Genomic DNA, 26,062 nt, shown 5'->3' on the forward strand with positions numbered 1-26,062 from the left:
CAGATGGTCAATATTTTGGCTGCCTCATCTCATGGTCAGTATTTTGGCTGCCTCATCCGATAGTATTTTGGCTGCCTCATCAGATGGTCAGTATTTTGGCTGCCTCATTACATCGTCAGTATTTTGGCTGCATCATCAGATGGTCAGTTTTTTGGCTGCCTCATCAGATGGTCAGTATTTTAGCTGCCTCATCAGATGGTCAGTATTTTCGCTGCCTCATCTGATGGTCAGTATTTTGGTTGCCTCATCAGATAGTCAGTATTTTGGCTGCCTCATCCCATAGTATTTTGGCTGCCTCATCAGATGGTCAGTATTTTGGCTGCCTCATCAGATAGTATTTTGGCTGCCTCATCAGATGGTCAGTATTTTGGCTGACTCATCAGATGGTCAGTATTTTAGCTGCCTCATCAGATGGTCAGTATTTTGGTTGCCTCATCAGATGGTCAGTATTTTGGCTGCCTCGTCAGATGGTCAGTATTTTGGCTGCCTCATCAGATGGTCAGTATTTTGGCTGCCTCATCAGATGGTCAGTATTTTGGCTGCCTTATCAGATGGTCAGTATTTTGGCTGCCTCATCAGATTGTCAGTATTTCAGCTGCCTCATCAGATAGTATTTTGGCTGCCTCATCAGATGGTCAGTATTTTGGCTGCCTCATCAGATGGTCAATATTTTGGCTGCCTCATCAGATGGTCAATATTTTTACTGCCTCATCAGATGGTCAGTATTTTGGCTGCCTCATCAGATGGTCAATATTTTGGCTGCCTCATCTCATGGTCAGTATTTTGGCTGCCTCATCCGATAGTATTTTGGCTGCCTCATCAGATGGTCAGTATTTTGGCTGCCTCATTACATCGTCAGTATTTTGGCTGCATCATCAGATGGTCAGTTTTTTGGCTGCCTCATCAGATGGTCAGTATTTTAGCTGCCTCATCAGATGGTCAGTATTTTGGTTGCCTCATCAGATGGTCAGTATTTTGGCTGCCTCATCAGATGGTCAGTATTTTGGCTGCCTCATCAGATGGTCAGTATTTTGGCTGCCTTATCAGATGGTCAGTATTTTGGCTGCCTCATCAGATTGTCAGTATTCCAGCTGCCTCATCAGATAGTATTTTGGCTGCCTCATCAGATGGTCAGTATTTTGGCTGCCTCATCAGATGGTCAATATTTTGGCTGCCTCATCAGATGGTCAGTATTTTGGCTGCCTCGTCAGATGGTCAGTATTTTGGCTGCCTCATCAGATGGTCAGTATTTTGGATGCCTCATCAGATGGTCAGTATTTTGGCTGCCTTATCAGATGGTCAGTATTTTGGCTGACTCATCAGATGGTCAGTATTTTAGCTGCCTCATCAGATGGTCAATATTTTAGCTGCCTCATCAGATGGTCAATATTTTTACTGCCTCATCAGATGGTCAGTATTTTGGCTGCCTCATCAGATGGTCAGTATTTTAGCTGCCTCATCAGATAGTATTTTGGCTGCCTCATCAGATGGTCAGTATTTTGGCTGCCTCATCAGATGGTCAATATTTTGGCTGCCTCATCTCATGGTCAGTATTTTGGCTGCCTCATCCGATAGTATTTTGGCTGCCTCATCAGATGGTCAGTATTTTGGCTGCCTCATTACATCGTCAGTATTTTGGCTGCATCATCAGATGGTCAGTTTTTTGGCTGCCTCATCAGATGGTCAGTATTTTAGCTGCCTCATCAGATGGTCAGTATTTTGGTTGCCTCATCAGATGGTCAGTATTTTGGCTGCCTCATCAGATGGTCAGTATTTTGGCTGCCTCATCAGATGGTCAGTATTTTGGCTGCCTTATCAGATGGTCAGTATTTTGGCTGCCTCATCAGATTGTCAGTATTTCAGCTGCCTCATCAGATAGTATTTTGGCTGCCTCATCAGATGGTCAGTATTTTGGCTGCCTCATCAGATTGTCAGTATTTCAGCTGCCTCATCAGATAGTATTTTGGCTGCCTCATCAGATGGTCAGTATTTTGGCTGCCTCATCAGATGGTCAATATTTTGGCTGCCTCATCAGATGGTCAATATTTTTACTGCCTCATCAGATGGTCAGTATTTTGGCTGCCTCATCAGATGGTCAGTATTTTAGCTGCCTCATCAGATAGTATTTTGGCTGCCTCATCAGATGGTCAGTTTTTTGGCTGCCTCATCAGATGGTCAATATTTTGGCTGCCTCATCTCATGGTCAGTATTTTGGCTGCCTCATCCGATAGTATTTTGGCTACCTCATCAGATGGTCAGTATTTTGGCTGCCTTATCAGATGGTCAGTATTTTGGCTGCCTCATCCGATAGTATTTTGGCTACCTCATCAGATGGTCAGTATTTTGGCTGCCTCATCAGATGGTCAGTATTTTGGCTGCCTTATCAGATGGTCAGTATTTTGGCTGCCTCATCAGATTGTCAGTATTTCAGCTGCCTCATCAGATAGTATTTTGGCTGCCTCATCAGATGGTCAGTATTTTGGCTGCCTCATCAGATGGTCAATATTTTGGCTGCCTCATCAGATGGTCAGTATTTTGGCTGCCTCGTCAGATGGTCAGTTTTTTGGCTGCCTCATCAGATGGTCAATATTTTGGCTGCCTCATCTCATGGTCAGTATTTTGGCTGCCTCATCCGATAGTATTTTGGCTACCTCATCAGATGGTCAATATTTTGGCTGCCTCATCTCATGGTCAGTATTTTGGCTGCCTCATCCGATAGTATTTTGGCTACCTCATCAGATGGTCAGTATTTTGGCTGCCTCATCAGATGGTCAGTATTTTGGCTGCCTTATCAGATGGTCAGTATTTTGGCTGCCTCATCAGATTGTCAGTATTTCAGCTGCCTCATCAGATAGTATTTTGGCTGCCTCATCAGATGGTCAGTATTTTGGCTGCCTCATCAGATGGTCAATATTTTGGCTGCCTCATCAGATGGTCAGTATTTTGGCTGCCTCGTCAGATGGTCAGTATTTTGGCTGCCTCATCAGATGGTCAGTATTTTGGCTGCCTCATCAGATGGTCAGTATTTTGGCTGCCTTATCAGATGGTCAATATTTTGGCTGCCTCATCTCATGGTCAGTATTTTGGCTGCCTCATCCGATAGTATTTTGGCTGCCTCATCAGATGGTCAGTATTTTGGCTGCCTCATTACATCGTCAGTATTTTGGCTGCATCATCAGATGGTCAGTTTTTTGGCTGCCTCATCAGATGGTCAGTATTTTAGCTGCCTCATCAGATGGTCAATATTTTGGCTGCCTCATCTCATGGTCAGTATTTTGGCTGCCTCATCCGATAGTATTTTGGCTGCCTCATCAGATGGTCAGTATTTTGGCTGCCTCATTACATCGTCAGTATTTTGGCTGCATCATCAGATGGTCAGTTTTTTGGCTGCCTCATCAGATGGTCAGTATTTTAGCTGCCTCATCAGATGGTCAGTATTTTGGTTGCCTCATCAGATGGTCAGTATTTTGGCTGCCTCATCAGATGGTCAGTATTTTGGCTGCCTCATCAGATGGTCAGTATTTTGGCTGCCTTATCAGATGGTCAGTATTTTGGCTGCCTCATCAGATGGTCAGTATTTTGGCTGCCTCATCAGATGGTCAATATTTTGGCTGCCTCATCTCATGGTCAGTATTTTGGCTGCCTCATCCGATAGTATTTTGGCTGCCTCATCAGATGGTCAGTATTTTGGCTGCCTCATTACATCGTCAGTATTTTGGCTGCATCATCAGATGGTCAGTTTTTTGGCTGCCTCATCAGATGGTCAGTATTTTAGCTGCCTCATCAGATGGTCAGTATTTTGGTTGCCTCATCAGATGGTCAGTATTTTGGCTGCCTCATCAGATGGTCAGTATTTTGGCTGCCTCATCAGATGGTCAGTATTTTGGCTGCCTTATCAGATGGTCAGTATTTTGGCTGCCTCATCAGATTGTCAGTATTTCAGCTGCCTCATCAGATAGTATTTTGGCTGCCTCATCAGATGGTCAGTATTTTGGCTGCCTCATCAGATTGTCAGTATTTCAGCTGCCTCATCAGATAGTATTTTGGCTGCCTCATCAGATGGTCAGTATTTTGGCTGCCTCATCAGATGGTCAATATTTTGGCTGCCTCATCAGATGGTCAATATTTTTACTGCCTCATCAGATGGTCAGTATTTTGGCTGCCTCATCAGATGGTCAGTATTTTAGCTGCCTCATCAGATAGTATTTTGGCTGCCTCATCAGATGGTCAGTTTTTTGGCTGCCTCATCAGATGGTCAATATTTTGGCTGCCTCATCTCATGGTCAGTATTTTGGCTGCCTCATCCGATAGTATTTTGGCTACCTCTTCAGATGGTCAGTATTTTGGCTGCCTTATCAGATGGTCAGTATTTTGGCTGCCTCATCCGATAGTATTTTGGCTACCTCATCAGATGGTCAGTATTTTGGCTGCCTCATCAGATGGTCAGTATTTTGGCTGCCTTATCAGATGGTCAGTATTTTGGCTGCCTCATCAGATTGTCAGTATTTCAGCTGCCTCATCAGATAGTATTTTGGCTGCCTCATCAGATGGTCAGTATTTTGGCTGCCTCATCAGATGGTCAATATTTTGGCTGCCTCATCAGATGGTCAGTATTTTGGCTGCCTCGTCAGATGGTCAGTTTTTTGGCTGCCTCATCAGATGGTCAATATTTTGGCTGCCTCATCTCATGGTCAGTATTTTGGCTGCCTCATCCGATAGTATTTTGGCTACCTCATCAGATGGTCAATATTTTGGCTGCCTCATCTCATGGTCAGTATTTTGGCTGCCTCATCCGATAGTATTTTGGCTACCTCATCAGATGGTCAGTATTTTGGCTGCCTCATCAGATGGTCAGTATTTTGGCTGCCTTATCAGATGGTCAGTATTTTGGCTGCCTCATCAGATTGTCAGTATTTCAGCTGCCTCATCAGATAGTATTTTGGCTGCCTCATCAGATGGTCAGTATTTTGGCTGCCTCATCAGATGGTCAATATTTTGGCTGCCTCATCAGATGGTCAGTATTTTGGCTGCCTCGTCAGATGGTCAGTATTTTGGCTGCCTCATCAGATGGTCAGTATTTTGGCTGCCTCATCAGATGGTCAGTATTTTGGCTGCCTTATCAGATGGTCAGTATTTTGGCTGACTCATCAGATGGTCAGTATTTTAGCTGCCTCATCAGATGGTCAATATTTTAGCTGCCTCATCAGATGGTCAATATTTTTACTGCCTCATCAGATGGTCAGTATTTTGGCTGCCTCATCAGATGGTCAGTATTTTAGCTGCCTCATCAGATAGTATTTTGGCTGCCTCATCAGATGGTCAGTATTTTGGCTGCCTCATCAGATGGTCAATATTTTGGCTGCCTCATCTCATGGTCAGTATTTTGGCTGCCTCATCCGATAGTATTTTGGCTGCCTCATCAGATGGTCAGTATTTTGGCTGCCTCATTACATCGTCAGTATTTTGGCTGCATCATCAGATGGTCAGTTTTTTGGCTGCCTCATCAGATGGTCAGTATTTTAGCTGCCTCATCAGATGGTCAATATTTTGGCTGCCTCATCTCATGGTCAGTATTTTGGCTGCCTCATCCGATAGTATTTTGGCTGCCTCATCAGATGGTCAGTATTTTGGCTGCCTCATTACATCGTCAGTATTTTGGCTGCATCATCAGATGGTCAGTTTTTTGGCTGCCTCATCAGATGGTCAGTATTTTAGCTGCCTCATCAGATGGTCAGTATTTTGGTTGCCTCATCAGATGGTCAGTATTTTGGCTGCCTCATCAGATGGTCAGTATTTTGGCTGCCTCATCAGATGGTCAGTATTTTGGCTGCCTTATCAGATGGTCAGTATTTTGGCTGCCTCATCAGATTGTCAGTATTTCAGCTGCCTCATCAGATAGTATTTTGGCTGCCTCATCCGATAGTATTTTGGCTACCTCATCAGATGGTCAGTATTTTGGCTGCCTTATCAGATGGTCAGTATTTTGGCTGCCTCATCCGATAGTATTTTGGCTACCTCATCAGATGGTCAGTATTTTGGCTGCCTCATCAGATGGTCAGTATTTTGGCTGCCTTATCAGATGGTCAGTATTTTGGCTGCCTCATCAGATTGTCAGTATTTCAGCTGCCTCATCAGATAGTATTTTGGCTGCCTCATCAGATGGTCAGTATTTTGGCTGCCTCATCAGATGGTCAATATTTTGGCTGCCTCATCAGATGGTCAGTATTTTGGCTGCCTCGTCAGATGGTCAGTTTTTTGGCTGCCTCATCAGATGGTCAATATTTTGGCTGCCTCATCTCATGGTCAGTATTTTGGCTGCCTCATCCGATAGTATTTTGGCTACCTCATCAGATGGTCAATATTTTGGCTGCCTCATCTCATGGTCAGTATTTTGGCTGCCTCATCCGATAGTATTTTGGCTACCTCATCAGATGGTCAGTATTTTGGCTGCCTCATCAGATGGTCAGTATTTTGGCTGCCTTATCAGATGGTCAGTATTTTGGCTGCCTCATCAGACTGTCAGTATTTCAGCTGCCTCATCAGATAGTATTTTGGCTGCCTCATCAGATGGTCAGTATTTTGGCTGCCTCATCAGATGGTCAATATTTTGGCTGCCTCATCAGATGGTCAGTATTTTGGCTGCCTCGTCAGATGGTCAGTATTTTGGCTGCCTCATCAGATGGTCAGTATTTTGGCTGCCTCATCAGATGGTCAGTATTTTGGCTGCCTTATCAGATGGTCAGTATTTTGGCTGACTCATCAGATGGTCAGTATTTTAGCTGCCTCATCAGATGGTCAATATTTTAGCTGCCTCATCAGATGGTCAATATTTTTACTGCCTCATCAGATGGTCAGTATTTTGGCTGCCTCATCAGATGGTCAGTATTTTAGCTGCCTCATCAGATAGTATTTTGGCTGCCTCATCAGATGGTCAGTATTTTGGCTGCCTCATCAGATGGTCAATATTTTGGCTGCCTCATCTCATGGTCAGTATTTTGGCTGCCTCATCCGATAGTATTTTGGCTGCCTCATCAGATGGTCAGTATTTTGGCTGCCTCATTACATCGTCAGTATTTTGGCTGCATCATCAGATGGTCAGTTTTTTGGCTGCCTCATCAGATGGTCAGTATTTTAGCTGCCTCATCAGATGGTCAATATTTTGGCTGCCTCATCTCATGGTCAGTATTTTGGCTGCCTCATCCGATAGTATTTTGGCTGCCTCATCAGATGGTCAGTATTTTGGCTGCCTCATTACATCGTCAGTATTTTGGCTGCATCATCAGATGGTCAGTTTTTTGGCTGCCTCATCAGATGGTCAGTATTTTAGCTGCCTCATCAGATGGTCAGTATTTTGGTTGCCTCATCAGATGGTCAGTATTTTGGCTGCCTCATCAGATGGTCAGTATTTTGGCTGCCTCATCAGATGGTCAGTATTTTGGCTGCCTTATCAGATGGTCAGTATTTTGGCTGCCTCATCAGATTGTCAGTATTTCAGCTGCCTCATCAGATAGTATTTTGGCTGCCTCATCCGATAGTATTTTGGCTACCTCATCAGATGGTCAGTATTTTGGCTGCCTCATCAGATGGTCAGTATTTTGGCTGCCTTATCAGATGGTCAGTATTTTGGCTGCCTCATCAGATTGTCAGTATTTCAGCTGCCTCATCAGATAGTATTTTGGCTGCCTCATCAGATGGTCAGTATTTTGGCTGCCTCATCAGATGGTCAATATTTTGGCTGCCTCATCAGATGGTCAGTATTTTGGCTGCCTCGTCAGATGGTCAGTTTTTTGGCTGCCTCATCAGATGGTCAATATTTTGGCTGCCTCATCTCATGGTCAGTATTTTGGCTGCCTCATCCGATAGTATTTTGGCTACCTCATCAGATGGTCAATATTTTGGCTGCCTCATCTCATGGTCAGTATTTTGGCTGCCTCATCCGATAGTATTTTGGCTACCTCATCAGATGGTCAGTATTTTGGCTGCCTCATCAGATGGTCAGTATTTTGGCTGCCTTATCAGATGGTCAGTATTTTGGCTGCCTCATCAGATTGTCAGTATTTCAGCTGCCTCATCAGATAGTATTTTGGCTGCCTCATCAGATGGTCAGTATTTTGGCTGCCTCATCAGATGGTCAATATTTTGGCTGCCTCATCAGATGGTCAGTATTTTGGCTGCCTCGTCAGATGGTCAGTATTTTGGCTGCCTCATCAGATGGTCAGTATTTTGGCTGCCTCATCAGATGGTCAGTATTTTGGCTGCCTTATCAGATGGTCAGTATTTTGGCTGACTCATCAGATGGTCAGTATTTTAGCTGCCTCATCAGATGGTCAATATTTTAGCTGCCTCATCAGATGGTCAATATTTTTACTGCCTCATCAGATGGTCAGTATTTTGGCTGCCTCATCAGATGGTCAGTATTTTAGCTGCCTCATCAGATAGTATTTTGGCTGCCTCATCAGATGGTCAGTATTTTGGCTGCCTCATCAGATGGTCAATATTTTGGCTGCCTCATCTCATGGTCAGTATTTTGGCTGCCTCATCCGATAGTATTTTGGCTGCCTCATCAGATGGTCAGTATTTTGGCTGCCTCATTACATCGTCAGTATTTTGGCTGCATCATCAGATGGTCAGTTTTTTGGCTGCCTCATCAGATGGTCAGTATTTTAGCTGCCTCATCAGATGGTCAATATTTTGGCTGCCTCATCTCATGGTCAGTATTTTGGCTGCCTCATCCGATAGTATTTTGGCTGCCTCATCAGATGGTCAGTATTTTGGCTGCCTCATTACATCGTCAGTATTTTGGCTGCATCATCAGATGGTCAGTTTTTTGGCTGCCTCATCAGATGGTCAGTATTTTAGCTGCCTCATCAGATGGTCAGTATTTTGGTTGCCTCATCAGATGGTCAGTATTTTGGCTGCCTCATCAGATGGTCAGTATTTTGGCTGCCTCATCAGATGGTCAGTATTTTGGCTGCCTTATCAGATGGTCAGTATTTTGGCTGCCTCATCAGATTGTCAGTATTTCAGCTGCCTCATCAGATAGTATTTTGGCTGCCTCATCAGATGGTCAGTATTTTGGCTGCCTCATCAGATTGTCAGTATTTCAGCTGCCTCATCAGATAGTATTTTGGCTGCCTCATCAGATGGTCAGTATTTTGGCTGCCTCATCAGATGGTCAATATTTTGGCTGCCTCATCAGATGGTCAATATTTTTACTGCCTCATCAGATGGTCAGTATTTTGGCTGCCTCATCAGATGGTCAGTATTTTAGCTGCCTCATCAGATAGTATTTTGGCTGCCTCATCAGATGGTCAGTTTTTTGGCTGCCTCATCAGATGGTCAATATTTTGGCTGCCTCATCTCATGGTCAGTATTTTGGCTGCCTCATCCGATAGTATTTTGGCTACCTCATCAGATGGTCAGTATTTTGGCTGCCTTATCAGATGGTCAGTATTTTGGCTGCCTCATCCGATAGTATTTTGGCTACCTCATCAGATGGTCAGTATTTTGGCTGCCTCATCAGATGGTCAGTATTTTGGCTGCCTTATCAGATGGTCAGTATTTTGGCTGCCTCATCAGATTGTCAGTATTTCAGCTGCCTCATCAGATAGTATTTTGGCTGCCTCATCAGATGGTCAGTATTTTGGCTGCCTCATCAGATGGTCAATATTTTGGCTGCCTCATCAGATGGTCAGTATTTTGGCTGCCTCGTCAGATGGTCAGTTTTTTGGCTGCCTCATCAGATGGTCAATATTTTGGCTGCCTCATCTCATGGTCAGTATTTTGGCTGCCTCATCCGATAGTATTTTGGCTACCTCATCAGATGGTCAATATTTTGGCTGCCTCATCTCATGGTCAGTATTTTGGCTGCCTCATCCGATAGTATTTTGGCTACCTCATCAGATGGTCAGTATTTTGGCTGCCTCATCAGATGGTCAGTATTTTGGCTGCCTTATCAGATGGTCAGTATTTTGGCTGCCTCATCAGATTGTCAGTATTTCAGCTGCCTCATCAGATAGTATTTTGGCTGCCTCATCAGATGGTCAGTATTTTGGCTGCCTCATCAGATGGTCAATATTTTGGCTGCCTCATCAGATGGTCAGTATTTTGGCTGCCTCGTCAGATGGTCAGTATTTTGGCTGCCTCATCAGATGGTCAGTATTTTGGCTGCCTCATCAGATGGTCAGTATTTTGGCTGCCTTATCAGATGGTCAGTATTTTGGCTGACTCATCAGATGGTCAGTATTTTAGCTGCCTCATCAGATGGTCAATATTTTAGCTGCCTCATCAGATGGTCAATATTTTTACTGCCTCATCAGATGGTCAGTATTTTGGCTGCCTCATCAGATGGTCAGTATTTTAGCTGCCTCATCAGATAGTATTTTGGCTGCCTCATCAGATGGTCAGTATTTTGGCTGCCTCATCAGATGGTCAATATTTTGGCTGCCTCATCTCATGGTCAGTATTTTGGCTGCCTCATCCGATAGTATTTTGGCTGCCTCATCAGATGGTCAGTATTTTGGCTGCCTCATTACATCGTCAGTATTTTGGCTGCATCATCAGATGGTCAGTTTTTTGGCTGCCTCATCAGATGGTCAGTATTTTAGCTGCCTCATCAGATGGTCAGTATTTTGGTTGCCTCATCAGATGGTCAGTATTTTGGTTGCCTCATCAGATGGTCAGTATTTTGGCTGCCTCATTACATCGTCAGTATTTTGGCTGCATCATCAGATGGTCAGTTTTTTGGCTGCCTCATCAGATGGTCAGTATTTTAGCTGCCTCATCAGATGGTCAGTATTTTGGTTGCCTCATCAGATGGTCAGTATTTTGGCTGCCTCATCAGATGGTCAGTATTTTGGCTGCCTCATCAGATGGTCAGTATTTTGGCTGCCTTATCAGATGGTCAGTATTTTGGCTGCCTCATCAGATTGTCAGTATTTCAGCTGCCTCATCAGATAGTATTTTGGCTGCCTCATCAGATGGTCAGTATTTTGGCTGCCTCATCAGATTGTCAGTATTTCAGCTGCCTCATCAGATAGTATTTTGGCTGCCTCATCAGATGGTCAGTATTTTGGCTGCCTCATCAGATGGTCAATATTTTGGCTGCCTCATCAGATGGTCAATATTTTTACTGCCTCATCAGATGGTCAGTATTTTGGCTGCCTCATCAGATGGTCAGTATTTTAGCTGCCTCATCAGATAGTATTTTGGCTGCCTCATCAGATGGTCAGTTTTTTGGCTGCCTCATCAGATGGTCAATATTTTGGCTGCCTCATCTCATGGTCAGTATTTTGGCTGCCTCATCCGATAGTATTTTGGCTACCTCATCAGATGGTCAGTATTTGGCTGCCTCATTACATCGTCAGTAATTTGGCTGCATCATCAGATGGTCAGTTTTTTGGCTGCCTCATCAGATGGTCAGTATTTTAGCTGCCTCATCAGATGGTCAATATTTTTACTGCCTCATCAGATGGTCAGTATTTTGGCTGCCTCATCAGATGGTCAGTATTTTAGCTGCCTCATCAGATAGTATTTTGGCTGCCTCATCAGATGGTCAGTATTTTAGCTGCCTCATCAGATGGTCAATATTTTGGCTGCCTCATCTCATGGTCAGTATTTTGGCTGCCTCATCCGATAGTATTTTGGCTGCCTCATCAGATGGTCAGTATTTTGGCTGCCTCATTACATCGTCAGTATTTTGGCTGCATCATCAGATGGTCAGTTTTTTGGCTGCCTCATCAGATGGTCAGTATTTTAGCTGCCTCATCAGATGGTCAGTATTTTGGTTGCCTCATCAGATGGTCAGTATTTTGGCTGCCTCATCAGATGGTCAGTATTTTGGCTGCCTCATCAGATGGTCAGTATTTTGGCTGCCTTATCAGATGGTCAGTATTTTGGCTGCCTCATCAGATTGTCAGTATTTCAGCTGCCTCATCAGATAGTATTTTGGCTGCCTCATCAGATGGTCAGTATTTTGGCTGCCTCATCAGATTGTCAGTATTTCAGCTGCCTCATCAGATAGTATTTTGGCTGCCTCATCAGATGGTCAGTATTTTGGCTGCCTCATCAGATGGTCAATATTTTGGCTGCCTCATCAGATGGTCAATATTTTTACTGCCTCATCAGATGGTCAGTATTTTGGCTGCCTCATCAGATGGTCAGTATTTTAGCTGCCTCATCAGATAGTATTTTGGCTGCCTCATCAGATGGTCAGTTTTTTGGCTGCCTCATCAGATGGTCAATATTTTGGCTTCCTCATCTCATGGTCAGTATTTTGGCTGCCTCATCCGATAGTATTTTGGCTACCTCATCAGATGGTCAGTATTTTGGCTGACTAATCAGATGGTCAGTATTTTGGCTGCCTCATCCGATAGTATTTTGGCTACCTCATCAGATGGTCAGTATTTTGGCTGCCTCATCAGATGGTCAGTATTTTGGCTGCCTTATCAGATGGTCAGTATTTTGGCTGCCTCATCAGATTGTCAGTATATCAGCTGCCTCATCAGATAGTATTTTGGCTGCCTCATCAGATGGTCAGTATTTTGGCTGCCTCATCAGATGGTCAATATTTTGGCTGCCTCATCAGATGGTCAGTATTTTGGCTGCCTCGTCAGATGGTCAGTTTTTTGGCTGCCTCATCAGATGGTCAATATTTTGGCTGCCTCATCTCATGGTCAGTATTTTGGCTGCCTCATCCGATAGTATTTTGGCTACCTCATCAGATGGTCAATATTTTGGCTGCCTCATCTCATGGTCAGTATTTTGGCTGCCTCATCCGATAGTATTTTGGCTACCTCATCAGATGGTCAGTATTTTGGCTGCCTCATCAGATGGTCAGTATTTTGGCTGCCTTATCAGATGGTCAGTATTTTGGCTGCCTCATCAGATTGTCAGTATTTCAGCTGCCTCATCAGATAGTATTTTGGCTGCCTCATCAGATGGTCAGTACTTTGGCTGCCTCATCAGATGGTCAATATTTTGGCTGCCTCATCAGATGGTCAGTATTTTGGCTGCCTCGTCAGATGGTCAGTATTTTGGCTGCCTCATCAGATGGTCAGTATTTTGGCTGCCTCATCAGATGGTCAGTATTTTGGCTGCCTTATCAGATGGTCAGTATTTTGGCTGACTCATCAGATGGTCAGTATTTTAGCTGCCTCATCAGATGGTCAATATTTTAGCTGCCTCATCAGATGGTCAATATTTTTACTGCCTCATCAGATGGTCAGTATTTTGGCTGCCTCATCAGATGGTCAGTATTTTAGCTGCCTCATCAGATAGTATTTTGGCTGCCTCATCAGATGGTCAGTATTTTGGCTGCCTCATCAGATGGTCAATATTTTGGCTGCCTCATCTCATGGTCAGTATTTTGGCTGCCTCATCCGATAGTATTTTGGCTGCCTCATCAGATGGTCAGTATTTTGGCTGCCTCATTACATCGTCAGTATTTTGGCTGCATCATCAGATGGTCAGTTTTTTGGCTGCCTCATCAGATGGTCAGTATTTTAGCTGCCTCATCAGATGGTCAGTATTTTGGTTGCCTCATCAGATGGTCAGTATTTTGGCTGCCTCATCAGATGGTCAGTATTTTGGCTGCCTCATCAGATGGTCAGTATTTTGGCTGCCTTATCAGATGGTCAGTATTTTGGCTGCCTCATCAGATTGTCAGTATTTCAGCTGCCTCATCAGATAGTATTTTGGCTGCCTCATCAGATGGTCAGTATTTTGGCTGCCTCATCAGATTGTCAGTATTTCAGCTGCCTCATCAGATAGTATTTTGGCTGCCTCATCAGATGGTCAGTATTTTGGCTGCCTCATCAGATGGTCAATATTTTGGCTGCCTCATCAGATGGTCAATATTTTTACTGCCTCATCAGATGGTCAGTATTTTGGCTGCCTCATCAGATGGTCAGTATTTTAGCTGCCTCATCAGATAGTATTTTGGCTGCCTCATCAGATGGTCAGTTTTTTGGCTGCCTCATCAGATGGTCAATATTTTGGCTGCCTCATCTCATGGTCAGTATTTTGGCTGCCTCATCCGATAGTATTTTGGCTACCTCATCAGATGGTCAGTATTTGGCTGCCTCATTACATCGTCAGTAATTTGGCTGCATCATCAGATGGTCAGTTTTTTGGCTGCCTCATCAGATGGTCAGTATTTTAGCTGCCTCATCAGATGGTCAATATTTTTACTGCCTCATCAGATGGTCAGTATTTTGGCTGCCTCATCAGATGGTCAGTATTTTAGCTGCCTCATCAGATAGTATTTTGGCTGCCTCATCAGATGGTCAGTATTTTGGCTGCCTCATCAGATGGTCAATATTTTGGCTGCCTCATCTCATGGTCAGTATTTTGGCTGCCTCATCTGATAGTATTTTGGCTGCCTCATCAGATGGTCAGTATTTTGGCTGCCTCATTACATCGTCAGTATTTTGGCTGCATCATCAGATGGTCAGTTTTTTGGCTGCCTCATCAGATGGTCAGTATTTTAGCTGCCTCATCAGATGGTCAGTATTTTGGTTGCCTCATCAGATGGTCAGTATTTTGGCTGCCTCATCAGATGGTCAGTATTTTGGCTGCCTGATCAGATGGTCAGTATTTTGGCTGCCTTATCAGATGGTCAGTATTTTGGCTGCCTCATCAGATTGTCAGTATTTCAGCTGCCTCATCAGATAGTATTTTGGCTGCCTCATCAGATGGTCAGTATTTTGGCTGCCTCATCAGATGGTCAATATTTTGGCTGCCTCATCAGATGGTCAATATTTTTACTGCCTCATCAGATGGTCAGTATTTTGGCTGCCTCATCAGATGGTCAGTATTTTAGCTGCCTCATCAGATAGTATTTTGGCTGCCTCATCAGATGGTCAGTATTTTGGCTGCCTCATCAGATGGTCAATATTTTGGCTGCCTCATCTCATGGTCAGTATTTTGGCTGCCTCATCCGATAGTATTTTGGCTGCCTCATCAGATGGTCAGTATTTTGGCTGCCTCATTACATCGTCAGTATTTTGGCTGCATCATCAGATGGTCAGTTTTTTGGCTGCCTCATCAGATGGTCAGTATTTTAGCTGCCTCATCAGATGGTCAGTATTTTCGCTGCCTCATCTGATGGTCAGTATTTTGGTTGCCTCATCAGATAGTCAGTATTTTGGCTGCCTCATCCGATAGTATTTTGGCTGCCTCATCAGATGGTCAGTATTTTGGCTGCCTCATCAGATAGTATTTTGGCTGCCTCATCAGATGGTCAGTATTTTGGCTGACTCATCAGATGGTCAGTATTTTAGCTGCCTCATCAGATGGTCAGTATTTTGGTTGCCTCATCAGATGGTCAGTATTTTGGCTGCCTCGTCAGATGGTCAGTATTTTGGCTGCCTCATCAGATGGTCAGTATTTTGGCTGCCTCATCAGATGGTCAGTATTTTGGCTGCCTTATCAGATGGTCAGTATTTTGGCTGCCTCATCAGATTGTCAGTATTTCAGCTGCCTCATCAGATAGTATTTTGGCTGCCTCATCAGATGGTCAGTATTTTGGCTGCCTCATCAGATGGTCAATATTTTGGCTGCCTCATCAGATGGTCAATATTTTTACTGCCTCATCAGATGGTCAGTATTTTGGCTGCCTCATCAGATGGTCAGTATTTTGGCTGCCTCATCCGATAGTATTTTGGCTGCCTCATCAGATGGTCAGTATTTTGGCTGCCTCATTACATCGTCAGTATTTTGGCTGCATCATCAGATGGTCAGTTTTTTGGCTGCCTCATCAGATGGTCAGTATTTTAGCTGCCTCATCAGATGGTCAGTATTTTGGTTGCCTCATCAGATGGTCAGTATTTTGGCTGCCTCATCAGATGGTCAGTATTTTGGCTGCCTCATCAGATGGTCAGTATTTTGGCTGCCTTATCAGATGGTCAGTATTTTGGCTGCCTCATCAGATTGTCAGTATTTCAGCTGCCTCATCAGATAGTATTTTGGCTGCCTCATCAGATGGTCAGTATTTTGGCTGCCTCATCAGATGGTCAATATTTTGGCTGCCTCATCAGATGGTCAATATTTTTACTGCCTCATCAGATGGTCAGTATTTTGGCTGCCTCATCAGATGGTCAGTATTTTAGCTGCCTCATCAGATAGTATTTTGGCTGCCTCATCAGATGGTCAGTTTTTTGGCTGCCTCATCAGATGGTCAATATTTTGGCTGCCTCATCTCATGGTCAGTATTTTGGCTGCCTCATCCGATAGTATTTTGGCTACCTCATCAGATGGTCAGTATTTGGCTGCCTCATTACATCGTCAGTAATTTGGCTGCATCATCAGATGGTCAGTTTTTTGGCTGCCTCATCAGATGGTCAGTATTTTAGCTGCCTCATCAGATGGTCAATATTTTTACTGCCTCATCAGATGGTCAGTATTTTGGCTGCCTCATCAGATAGTCAGTATTTTAGCTGCCTCATCAGATAGTATTTTGGCTGCCTCATCAGATGGTCAGTATTTTGGCTGCCTCATCAGATGGTCAATATTTTGGCTGCCTCATCTCATGGTCAGTATTTTGGCTGCCTCATCCGATAGTATTTTGGCTGCCTCATCAGATGGTCAGTATTTTGGCTGCCTCATTACATCGTCAGTATTTTGGCTGCATCATCAGATGGTCAGTTTTTTGGCTGCCTCATCAGATGGTCAGTATTTTAGCTGCCTCATCAGATGGTCAGTATTTTGGTTGCCTCATCAGATGGTCAGTATTTTGGCTGCCTCATCAGATGGTCAGTATTTTGGCTGCCTGATCAGATGGTCAGTATTTTGGCTGCCTTATCAGATGGTCAGTATTTTGGCTGCCTCATCAGATTGTCAGTATTTCAGCTGCCTCATCAGATAGTATTTTGGCTGCCTCATCAGATGGTCAGTATTTTGGCTGCCTCATCAGATGGTCAATATTTTGGCTGCCTCATCAGATGGTCAATATTTTTACTGCGTCATCAGATGGTCAGTATTTTGGCTGCCTCATCAGATGGTCAGTATTTTAGCTGCCTCATCAGATAGTATTTTGGCTGCCTCATCAGATGGTCAGTATTTTGGCTGCCTCATCAGATGGTCAATATTTTGGCTGCCTCATCTCATGGTCAGTATTTTGGCTGCCTCATCCGATAGTATTTTGGCTGCCTCATCAGATGGTCAGTATTTTGGCTGCCTCATTACATCGTCAGTATTTTGGCTGCATCATCAGATGGTCAGTTTTTTGGCTGCCTCATCAGATGGTCAGTATTTTAGCTGCCTCATCAGATGGTCAGTATTTTCGCTGCCTCATCTGATGGTCAGTATTTTGGTTGCCTCATCAGATAGTCAGTATTTTGGCTGCCTCATCCGATAGTATTTTGGCTGCCTCATCAGATGGTCAGTATTTTGGCTGCCTCATCAGATAGTATTTTGGCTGCCTCATCAGATGGTCAGTATTTTGGCTGACTCATCAGATGGTCAGTATTTTAGCTGCCTCATCAGATGGTCAGTATTTTGGTTGCCTCATCAGATGGTCAGTATTTTGGCTGCCTCGTCAGATGGTCAGTATTTTGGCTGCCTCATCAGATGGTCAGTATTTTGGCTGCCTCATCAGATGGTCAGTATTTTGGCTGCCTTATCAGATGGTCAGTATTTTGGCTGCCTCATCAGATTGTCAGTATTTCAGCTGCCTCATCAGATAGTATTTTGGCTGCCTCATCAGATGGTCAGTATTTTGGCTGCCTCATCAGATGGTCAATATTTTGGCTGCCTCATCAGATGGTCAATATTTTTACTGCCTCATCAGATGGTCAGTATTTTGGCTGCCTCATCAAATGGTCAGTATTTTAGCTGCCTCATCAGATAGTATTTTGGCTGCCTCATCCGATAGTATTTTGGCTGCCTCATCAGATGGTCAGTATTTTGGCTGCCTCATTACATCGTCAGTATTTTGGCTGCATCATCAGATGGTCAGTTTTTTGGCTGCCTCATCAGATGGTCAGTATTTTAGCTGCCTCATCAGATGGTCAGTATTTTGGTTGCCTCATCAGATGGTCAGTATTTTGGCTGCCTCATCAGATGGTCAGTATTTTGGCTGCCTCATCAGATGGTCAGTATTTTGGCTGCCTTATCAGATGGTCAGTATTTTGGCTGCCTCATCAGATTGTCAGTATTTCAGCTGCCTCATCAGATAGTATTTTGGCTGCCTCATCAGATGGTCAGTATTTTGGCTGCCTCATCAGATGGTCAATATTTTGGCTGCCTCATCAGATGGTCAGTATTTTGGCTGCCTCGTCAGATGGTCAGTATTTTGGCTGCCTCATCAGATGGTCAGTATTTTGGCTGCCTCATCAGATGGTCAGTATTTTGGCTGCCTTATCAGATGGTCAGTATTTTGGCTGACTGATCAGATGGTCAGTATTTTAGCTGCCTCATCAGATGGTCAATATTTTAGCTGCCTCATCAGATGGTCAATATTTTTACTGCCTCATCAGATGGTCAGTATTTTGGCTGCCTCATCAGATGGTCAGTATTTTAGCTGCCTCATCAGATAGTATTTTGGCTGCCTCATCAGATGGTCAGTATTTTGGCTGCCTCATCAGATGGTCAATATTTTGGCTGCCTCATCTCATGGTCAGTATTTTGGCTACCTCATCCGATAGTATTTTGGCTGCCTCATCAGATGGTCAGTATTTTGGCTGCCTCATTACATCGTCAGTATTTTGGCTGCATCATCAGATGGTCAGTTTTTTGGCTGCCTCATCAGATGGTCAGTATTTTAGCTGCCTCATCAGATGGTCAGTATTTTGGTTGCCTCATCAGATGGTCAGTATTTTGGCTGCCTCATCAGATGGTCAGTATTTTGGCTGCCTTATCAGATGGTCAGTATTTTGGCTGCCTTATCAGATGGTCAGTATTTTGGCTGCCTCATCAGATTGTCAGTATTTCAGCTGCCTCATCAGATAGTATTTTGGCTGCCTCATCAGATGGTCAGTATTTTGGCTGCCTCATCAGATTGTCAGTATTTCAGCTGCCTCATCAGATAGTATTTTGGCTGCCTCATCAGATGGTCAGTATTTTGGCTGCCTCATCAGATGGTCAATATTTTGGCTGCCTCATCAGATGGTCAATATTTTTACTGCCTCATCAGATGGTCAGTATTTTGGCTGCCTCATCAGATGGTCAGTATTTTAGCTGCCTCATCAGATAGTATTTTGGCTGCCTCACCAGATGGTCAGTTTTTTGGCTGCCTCATCAGATGGTCAATATTTTGGCTGCCTCATCTCATGGTCAGTATTTTGGCTGCCTCATCCGATAGTATTTTGGCTGCCTCATCAGATGGTCAGTATTTTGGCTGCCTCATTACATCGTCAGTATTTTGGCTGCATCATCAGATGGTCAGTTTTTTGGCTGCCTCATCAGATGGTCAGTATTTTAGCTGCCTCATCAGATGGTCAGTATTTTGGCTGCCTCATCAGATGGTCAGTATTTTGGCTGCCTCATCAGATGGTCAGTATTTTGGCTGCCTTATCAGATGGTCAGTATTTTGGCTGCCTCATCAGATTGTCAGTATTTCAGCTGCCTCATCAGATAGTATTTTGGCTGCCTCATCAGATGGTCAGTATTTTGGCTGCCTCATCAGATGGTCAATATTTTGGCTGCCTCATCAGATGGTCAATATTTTTACTGCCTCATCAGATGGTCAGTATTTTGGCTGCCTCATCAGATTGTCAGTATTTTAGCTGCCTCATCAGATAGTATTTTGGCTGCCTCATCAGATGGTCAGTATTTTGGCTGCCTCATCAGATGGTAAATATTTTGGCTGCCTCATCTCATGGTCAGTATTTTGGCTGCCTCATCCGATAGTATTTTGGCTGCCTCATCAGATGGTCAGTATTTTGGCTGCCTCATTACATCGTCAGTATTTTGGCTGCATCATCAGATGGTCAGTTTTTTGGCTGCCTCATCAGATGGTCAGTATTTTAGCTGCCTCATCAGATGGTCAGTATTTTCGCTGCCTCATCTGATGGTCAGTATTTTGGTTGCCTCATCAGATAGTCAGTATTTTGGCTGCCTCATCCGATAGTATTTTGGCTGCCTCATCAGATGGTCAGTATTTTTGCTGCCTCATCAGATAGTATTTTGGCTGCCTCATCAGATGGTCAATATTTTGGCTTTCTCATCAGATAGTATTTTGGCTGTCTCATCAGATAGTATTTTGGTTGCCTCATCTGATGGTCAGTATTTTGGCTGCTTCATCAGATAGTAGTTTGGTTGCCTCATCGGATGGTCAGTATTTTGGCTGCCTTATCAGATGGTCAGTATTTTGGCTGCCTCATCAGATTGTCAGCATTTTAGCTGCCTCATCAGATAGTATTTTAGCTGCCTCATCAGATGGTCATTATTTTGGCTGCCTCATCAGATGGTCAATATTTTGGCTGCCTCATCAGATGGTCAATATTTTTACTGCCTCATCAGATGGTCAGTATTTTGGCTGCCTCATCAGATGGTCAGTATTTTAGCTGCCTCATCAGATAGTATTTTGGCTGCCTCATCAGATGGTCAGTATTTTGGCTGCCTCATCAGATGGTCAATATTTTGGCTGCCTCATCTCATGGTCAGTATTTTGGCTGCCTCATCAGATAGTATTTTGGTTGCCTCATCGGATGGTCAGTATTTTGGCTGCCTCACCCGATAGTATTTTGGCTGCCTCATCAGATGGTCAGTATTTTGGTTGCCTCATTACATGGTCAGTATTTTGGCTGCCTCATCAGATGGTCAGTTTTTTGGCTGCCTCATCAGATGGTCAGTATTTTAGCTGCCTCATCAGATGGTCAGTATTTTCGCTGCATCATCTGATGGTAAGTATTGTGGTTGCCTCATCAGATGGTCAGTATTTTAGCTGCCTCATCAGATAGTATTTTGGTTGCCTCATCAGATGGTCAGTATTTTGGCTGCCTCATCCGATAGTATATTGGCTGCCTCATCAGATGGTCAGTATTTTGGCTGCCTCATTACATGGTCAGTATTTTGGCTGCCTAGTCAGATGGTCAGTTTTTTGGCTGCCTCATCAGATGGTCAGTATTTTGGCTGCCTCATCTGATGGTAAGTATTGTGGTTGCCTCATCAGATGGTCAGTATTTTAGCTGCCTCATCAGATAGTGTTTTGGTTGCCCCATCAGATGGTCAGTATTTTGGCTGCCTCATCAGATCGTATTTTGGTTGCCTCATCGGATGGTCAGTATTTTGGCTGCCTCATCAGATAGTATTTTGGTTTCCTCATCAGATGGTCAGTATTTTGGCTGCCTCATCAGATGGTCAGTATTTTAGCTGCCTCATCAGATGGTCAGTATTTTGGCTGCCTCATCAGATGGTCAGTATTGTGGCTGCCTCATCAGCTGGTCCGTATTTTGGCTGCCTCATCAGATGGTCAGTATTTAGGCTGCCTCATCAGATAGTATTTTGGTTGCCTCATCAGGTGGTCAGTATTTTGGCTGCCTCATCAGATAGTATTTTGGTTGCCTCATCAGATGGTCAATATTTTGGCTGCCTCATCAGATAGTATTTTGGCTGTCTCATCAGATAGTATTTTGGTTGTCTCATCAGATGGTCAGTATTTTGGCTGCTTCATCAGACAGTAGTTTGGTTGCCGCATCGGATGGTCAGTATTTTGGCTGCCTCATCAGATAGTATTTTGGCTGCCTCATCAGATGGTTAGTATTTTGGCTGCCTCATCAGATGGTATTTTGGTTGCCTCATCAGATGGTCAGTATTTTGGCTGCCTCATCAGATAGTATTATGGCTGCCTCTTCAGATGGTCAGTATTTTTGCTGCCTCATCAGATGGTCAGTATTTTAGCTGCCTCATCAGATGGTCAGTATTTTGGTTGCCTCATCAGATGGTCAGTATTTTGGCTGCCTCATCAGATGGTCAGTATTTTGGCTGCCTAATCAGATAGTATTTTGGTTGCCTCATCGGATGGTCAGTATTTTGGCTGCCTCATCCGATAGTATTTTGGCTGCCTCATCAGATGGTCAGTATTTTGGCTGCCTCATTACATGGTCAGTATTTTGGCTGCCTCATCAGATGGTCATTATTTTGGCTTCCTCATCACATGGTCAGTATTTTAGCTGCCTCATCAGATGGTCAGTATTTTGGCTGCCTCATCTGATGGTAAGTATTGTGGTTGCCTCATCAGATGGTCAGTATTTTAGCTGCCTCATCAGATGGTCAGTATTTTGGCTGCCTCATCAGATGGTCAGTATTTTGGCTGCCTCATCAGATGGTCAGTATTTTGGCAGCCTCATCAGATGGTCCGTATTTTGGCTGCCTCATCAGATGGTCAGTAGTTTGGATTTCTCATCAGATGGTCAGTATTTTGGCTGCCTCATCAGATGGTCAGTATTTTGGCAGCCTCATCAGATGGTCCGTATTTTGGCTGCCTCATCAGATGGTCAGTAGTTTGGATGCCTCATCAGATAGTATTTTGGCTGCCTCATCAGATGGTCAGTATTTTGGCTGCCTCATCAGATGGTCAGTATTTTGGCTGCCTCATCAGATGGTCAGTATTTTGGCTGCCTCATCAGATGGTCAGTATTTTAGCTGCCTCATCAGATAGTCAGTATTTTGGCTGCCTCATCAGATAGTATTTTGTTTGCCTCATCAGATGGTCAGTATTTTGGCTGCCTCATCAGATAGTATTTTGGTTGCCTCATCAGATGGTCAATATTTTTGGCTGCCTCATCAGATAGTATTTTGGCTGTCTCATCAGATAGTATTTTGGTTGCCTCATCAGATGGTCAGTATTTTGGCTGCTTCATCAGATAGTAGTTTGGTTGCCTCATCGGATGGTCAGTATTTTGGCTGCCTCATCAGAGAGTAATTTGGCTGCCTCACCAGATGGTCAGTATTTTGGATGCCTCATCAGATGGTCAGTATTTTAGCTGCCTCATCAGATGGTCAGTATTTTCGCTGCCTCATCTGATGGTTAGTATTTTGGCTGCCTCATCAGATGGTATTTTGGTTGCCTCATCAGATGGTCAGTATTTTGGCTGCCTCATCAGATAGTATTATGGCTGCCTCTTCAGATGGTCAGTATTTTTGCTGCCTCATCAGATGGTCAGTATTTTAGCTGCCTCATCAGATGGTCAGTATTTTGGTTGCCTCATCAGATGGTCAGTATTTTGGCTGCCTCATCAGATGGTCAGTATTTTGGCTGCCTAATCAGATAGTATTTTGGTTGCCTCATCGGATGGTCAGTATTTTGGCTGCCTCATCCGATAGTATTTTGGCTGCCTCATCAGATGGTCAGTATTTTGGCTGCCTCATTACATGGTCAGTATTTTGGCTGCCTCATCAGATGGTCATTATTTTGGCTTCCTCATCACATGGTCAGTATTTTAGCTGCCTCATCAGATGGTCAGTATTTTGGCTGCCTCATCTGATGGTAAGTATTGTGGTTGCCTCATCAGATGGTCAGTATTTTAGCTGCCTCATCAGATGGTCAGTATTTTGGCTGCCTCATCAGATGGTCAGTATTTTGGCTGCCTCATCAGATGGTCAGTATTTTGGCAGCCTCATCAGATGGTCCGTATTTTGGCTGCCTCATCAGATGGTCAGTAGTTTGGATTTCTCATCAGATGGTCAGTATTTTGGCTGCCTCATCAGATGGTCAGTATTTTGGCAGCCTCATCAGATGGTCCGTATTTTGGCTGCCTCATCAGATGGTCAGTAGTTTGGATGCCTCATCAGATAGTATTTTGGCTGCCTCATCAGATGGTCAGTATTTTGGCTGCCTCATCAGATGGTCAGTATTTTGGCTGCCTCATCAGATGGTCAGTATTTTGGCTGCCTCATCAGATGGTCAGTATTTTAGCTGCCTCATCAGATAGTCAGTATTTTGGCTGCCTCATCAGATAGTATTTTGTTTGCCTCATCAGATGGTCAGTATTTTGGCTGCCTCATCAGATAGTATTTTGGTTGCCTCATCAGATGGTCAATATTTTTGGCTGCCTCATCAGATAGTATTTTGGCTGTCTCATCAGATAGTATTTTGGTTGCCTCATCAGATGGTCAGTATTTTGGCTGCTTCATCAGATAGTAGTTTGGTTGCCTCATCGGATGGTCAGTATTTTGGCTGCCTCATCAGAGAGTAATTTGGCTGCCTCACCAGATGGTCAGTATTTTGGATGCCTCATCAGATGGTCAGTATTTTGGCTGCCTCATCAGATAGTATTATGGCTGCCTCATCAGATGGTCAGTATTTTGGCTGCCTCATCAGATGGTCAGTATTTTAGCTGCCTCATCAGATGTTCAGTATTTTGGTTGCCTCATCAGATGTAAGTATTTTGGCTGCCTCATCAGATGGTCAGTATTTTGGCTGCCTCATCAGATGGTCAGTATTTTAGCTGCCTCATCAGATGATTAGTATTTTGGCTGCCTCATCAGATTGTCAGTATTTTGGCTGCCTCATCAGATAGTATTTTGGTTGCCTCATCAGATGTCCAGTATTTTGGCTGCCTCATCAGATAGTATTTTGGCTGCCTCATCAGATAGTATTTGGGTTGCCTCATCAGATGGTCAGTATTTTGGCTGCCTCATCAGATAGTAATTTGGCTGTCTCATCAGATAGTATTTTGGTTGCCTCATCAGATGGTCAGTATTTTGGCTGCCTCATCCGATAGTATTTTGGCTGCCTCATCAGATGGTCAGTATTTTGGCTGCCTCATTACATCGTCAGTATTTTGGCTGCATCATCAGATGGTCAGTTTTTTGGCTGCCTCATCAGATGGTCAGTATTTTGGCTGCCTCATCAGATAGTATTTTGGTTGCCTCATCAGATGTCCAGTATTTTGGCTGCCTCATCAGATAGTATTTGGGTTGCCTCATCAGATGGTCAGTATTTTGGCTGCCTCATCAGATAGTAATTTGGCTGTCTCATCAGATAGTATTTTGGTTGCCTCATCAGATGGTCAGTATTTTGGCTGCCTCATCCGATAGTATTTTGGCTGCCTCATCAGATGGTCAGTATTTTGGCTGCCTCATTACATCGTCAGTATTTTGGCTGCATCATCAGATGGTCAGTTTTTTGGCTGCCTCATCAGATGGTCAGTATTTTAGCTGCCTCATCAGATGGTCAGTATTTTCGCTGCCTCATCTGATGGTCAGTATTTTGGATGCCTCATCAGATAGTCAGTATTTTGGCTGCCTCATCCGATAGTATTTTGGCTGCCTCATCAGATAGTATTTTGGCTGCCTCATCAGATGGTCAATATTTTGGCTTTCTCATCAGATAGTATTTTGGCTGTCTCATCAGATAGTATTTTGGTTGCCTCACCAGATGGTCAGTATTTTGGCTGCTTCATCAGATAGTAGTTTGGTTGCCTCATCGGATGGTCAGTATTTTGGCTGCCTTATCAGATGGTCAGTATTTTGGCTGCCTCATCAGATTGTCAGTATTTTAGCTGCCTCATCAGATAGTATTTTAGCTGCCTCATCAGATGGTCATTATTTTGGCTGCCTCATCAGATGGTCAATATTTTGGCTGCCTCATCAGATGGTCAATATTTTTACTGCCTCATCAGATGGTCAGTATTTTGGCTGCCTCATCAGATGGTCAGTATTTTAGCTGCCTCATCAGATAGTATTTTGGCTGCCTCATCAGATGGTCAGTATTTTGGCTGCCTCATCAGATGGTCAATATTTTGGCTGCCTCATCTCATGGTCAGTATTTTGGCTGCCTCATCAGATAGTATTTTGGTTGCCTCATCAGATGGTCAGTATTTTGGCTGCCTCACCCGATAGTATTTTGGCTGCCTCATCAGATGGTCAGTATTTTGGTTGCCTCATTACATGGTCAGTATTTTGGCTGCCTCATCAGATGGTCAGTTTTTTGGCTGCCTCATCAGATGGTCAGTATTTTAGCTGCCTCATCAGATGGTCAGTATTTTCGCTGCATCATCTGATGGTAAGTATTGTGGTTGCCTCATCAGATGGTCAGTATTTTAGCTGCCTCATCAGATAGTATTTTGGTTGCCTCATCAGATGGTCAGTATTTTGGCTGCCTCATCCGATAGTATTT

Source organism: Oncorhynchus mykiss, chromosome 30 (assembly GCF_057628025.1).
Source record: "Oncorhynchus mykiss isolate SJ-2025 chromosome 30, ASM5762802v1, whole genome shotgun sequence".
Taxonomy (NCBI): domain Eukaryota; kingdom Metazoa; phylum Chordata; class Actinopteri; order Salmoniformes; family Salmonidae; genus Oncorhynchus; species Oncorhynchus mykiss.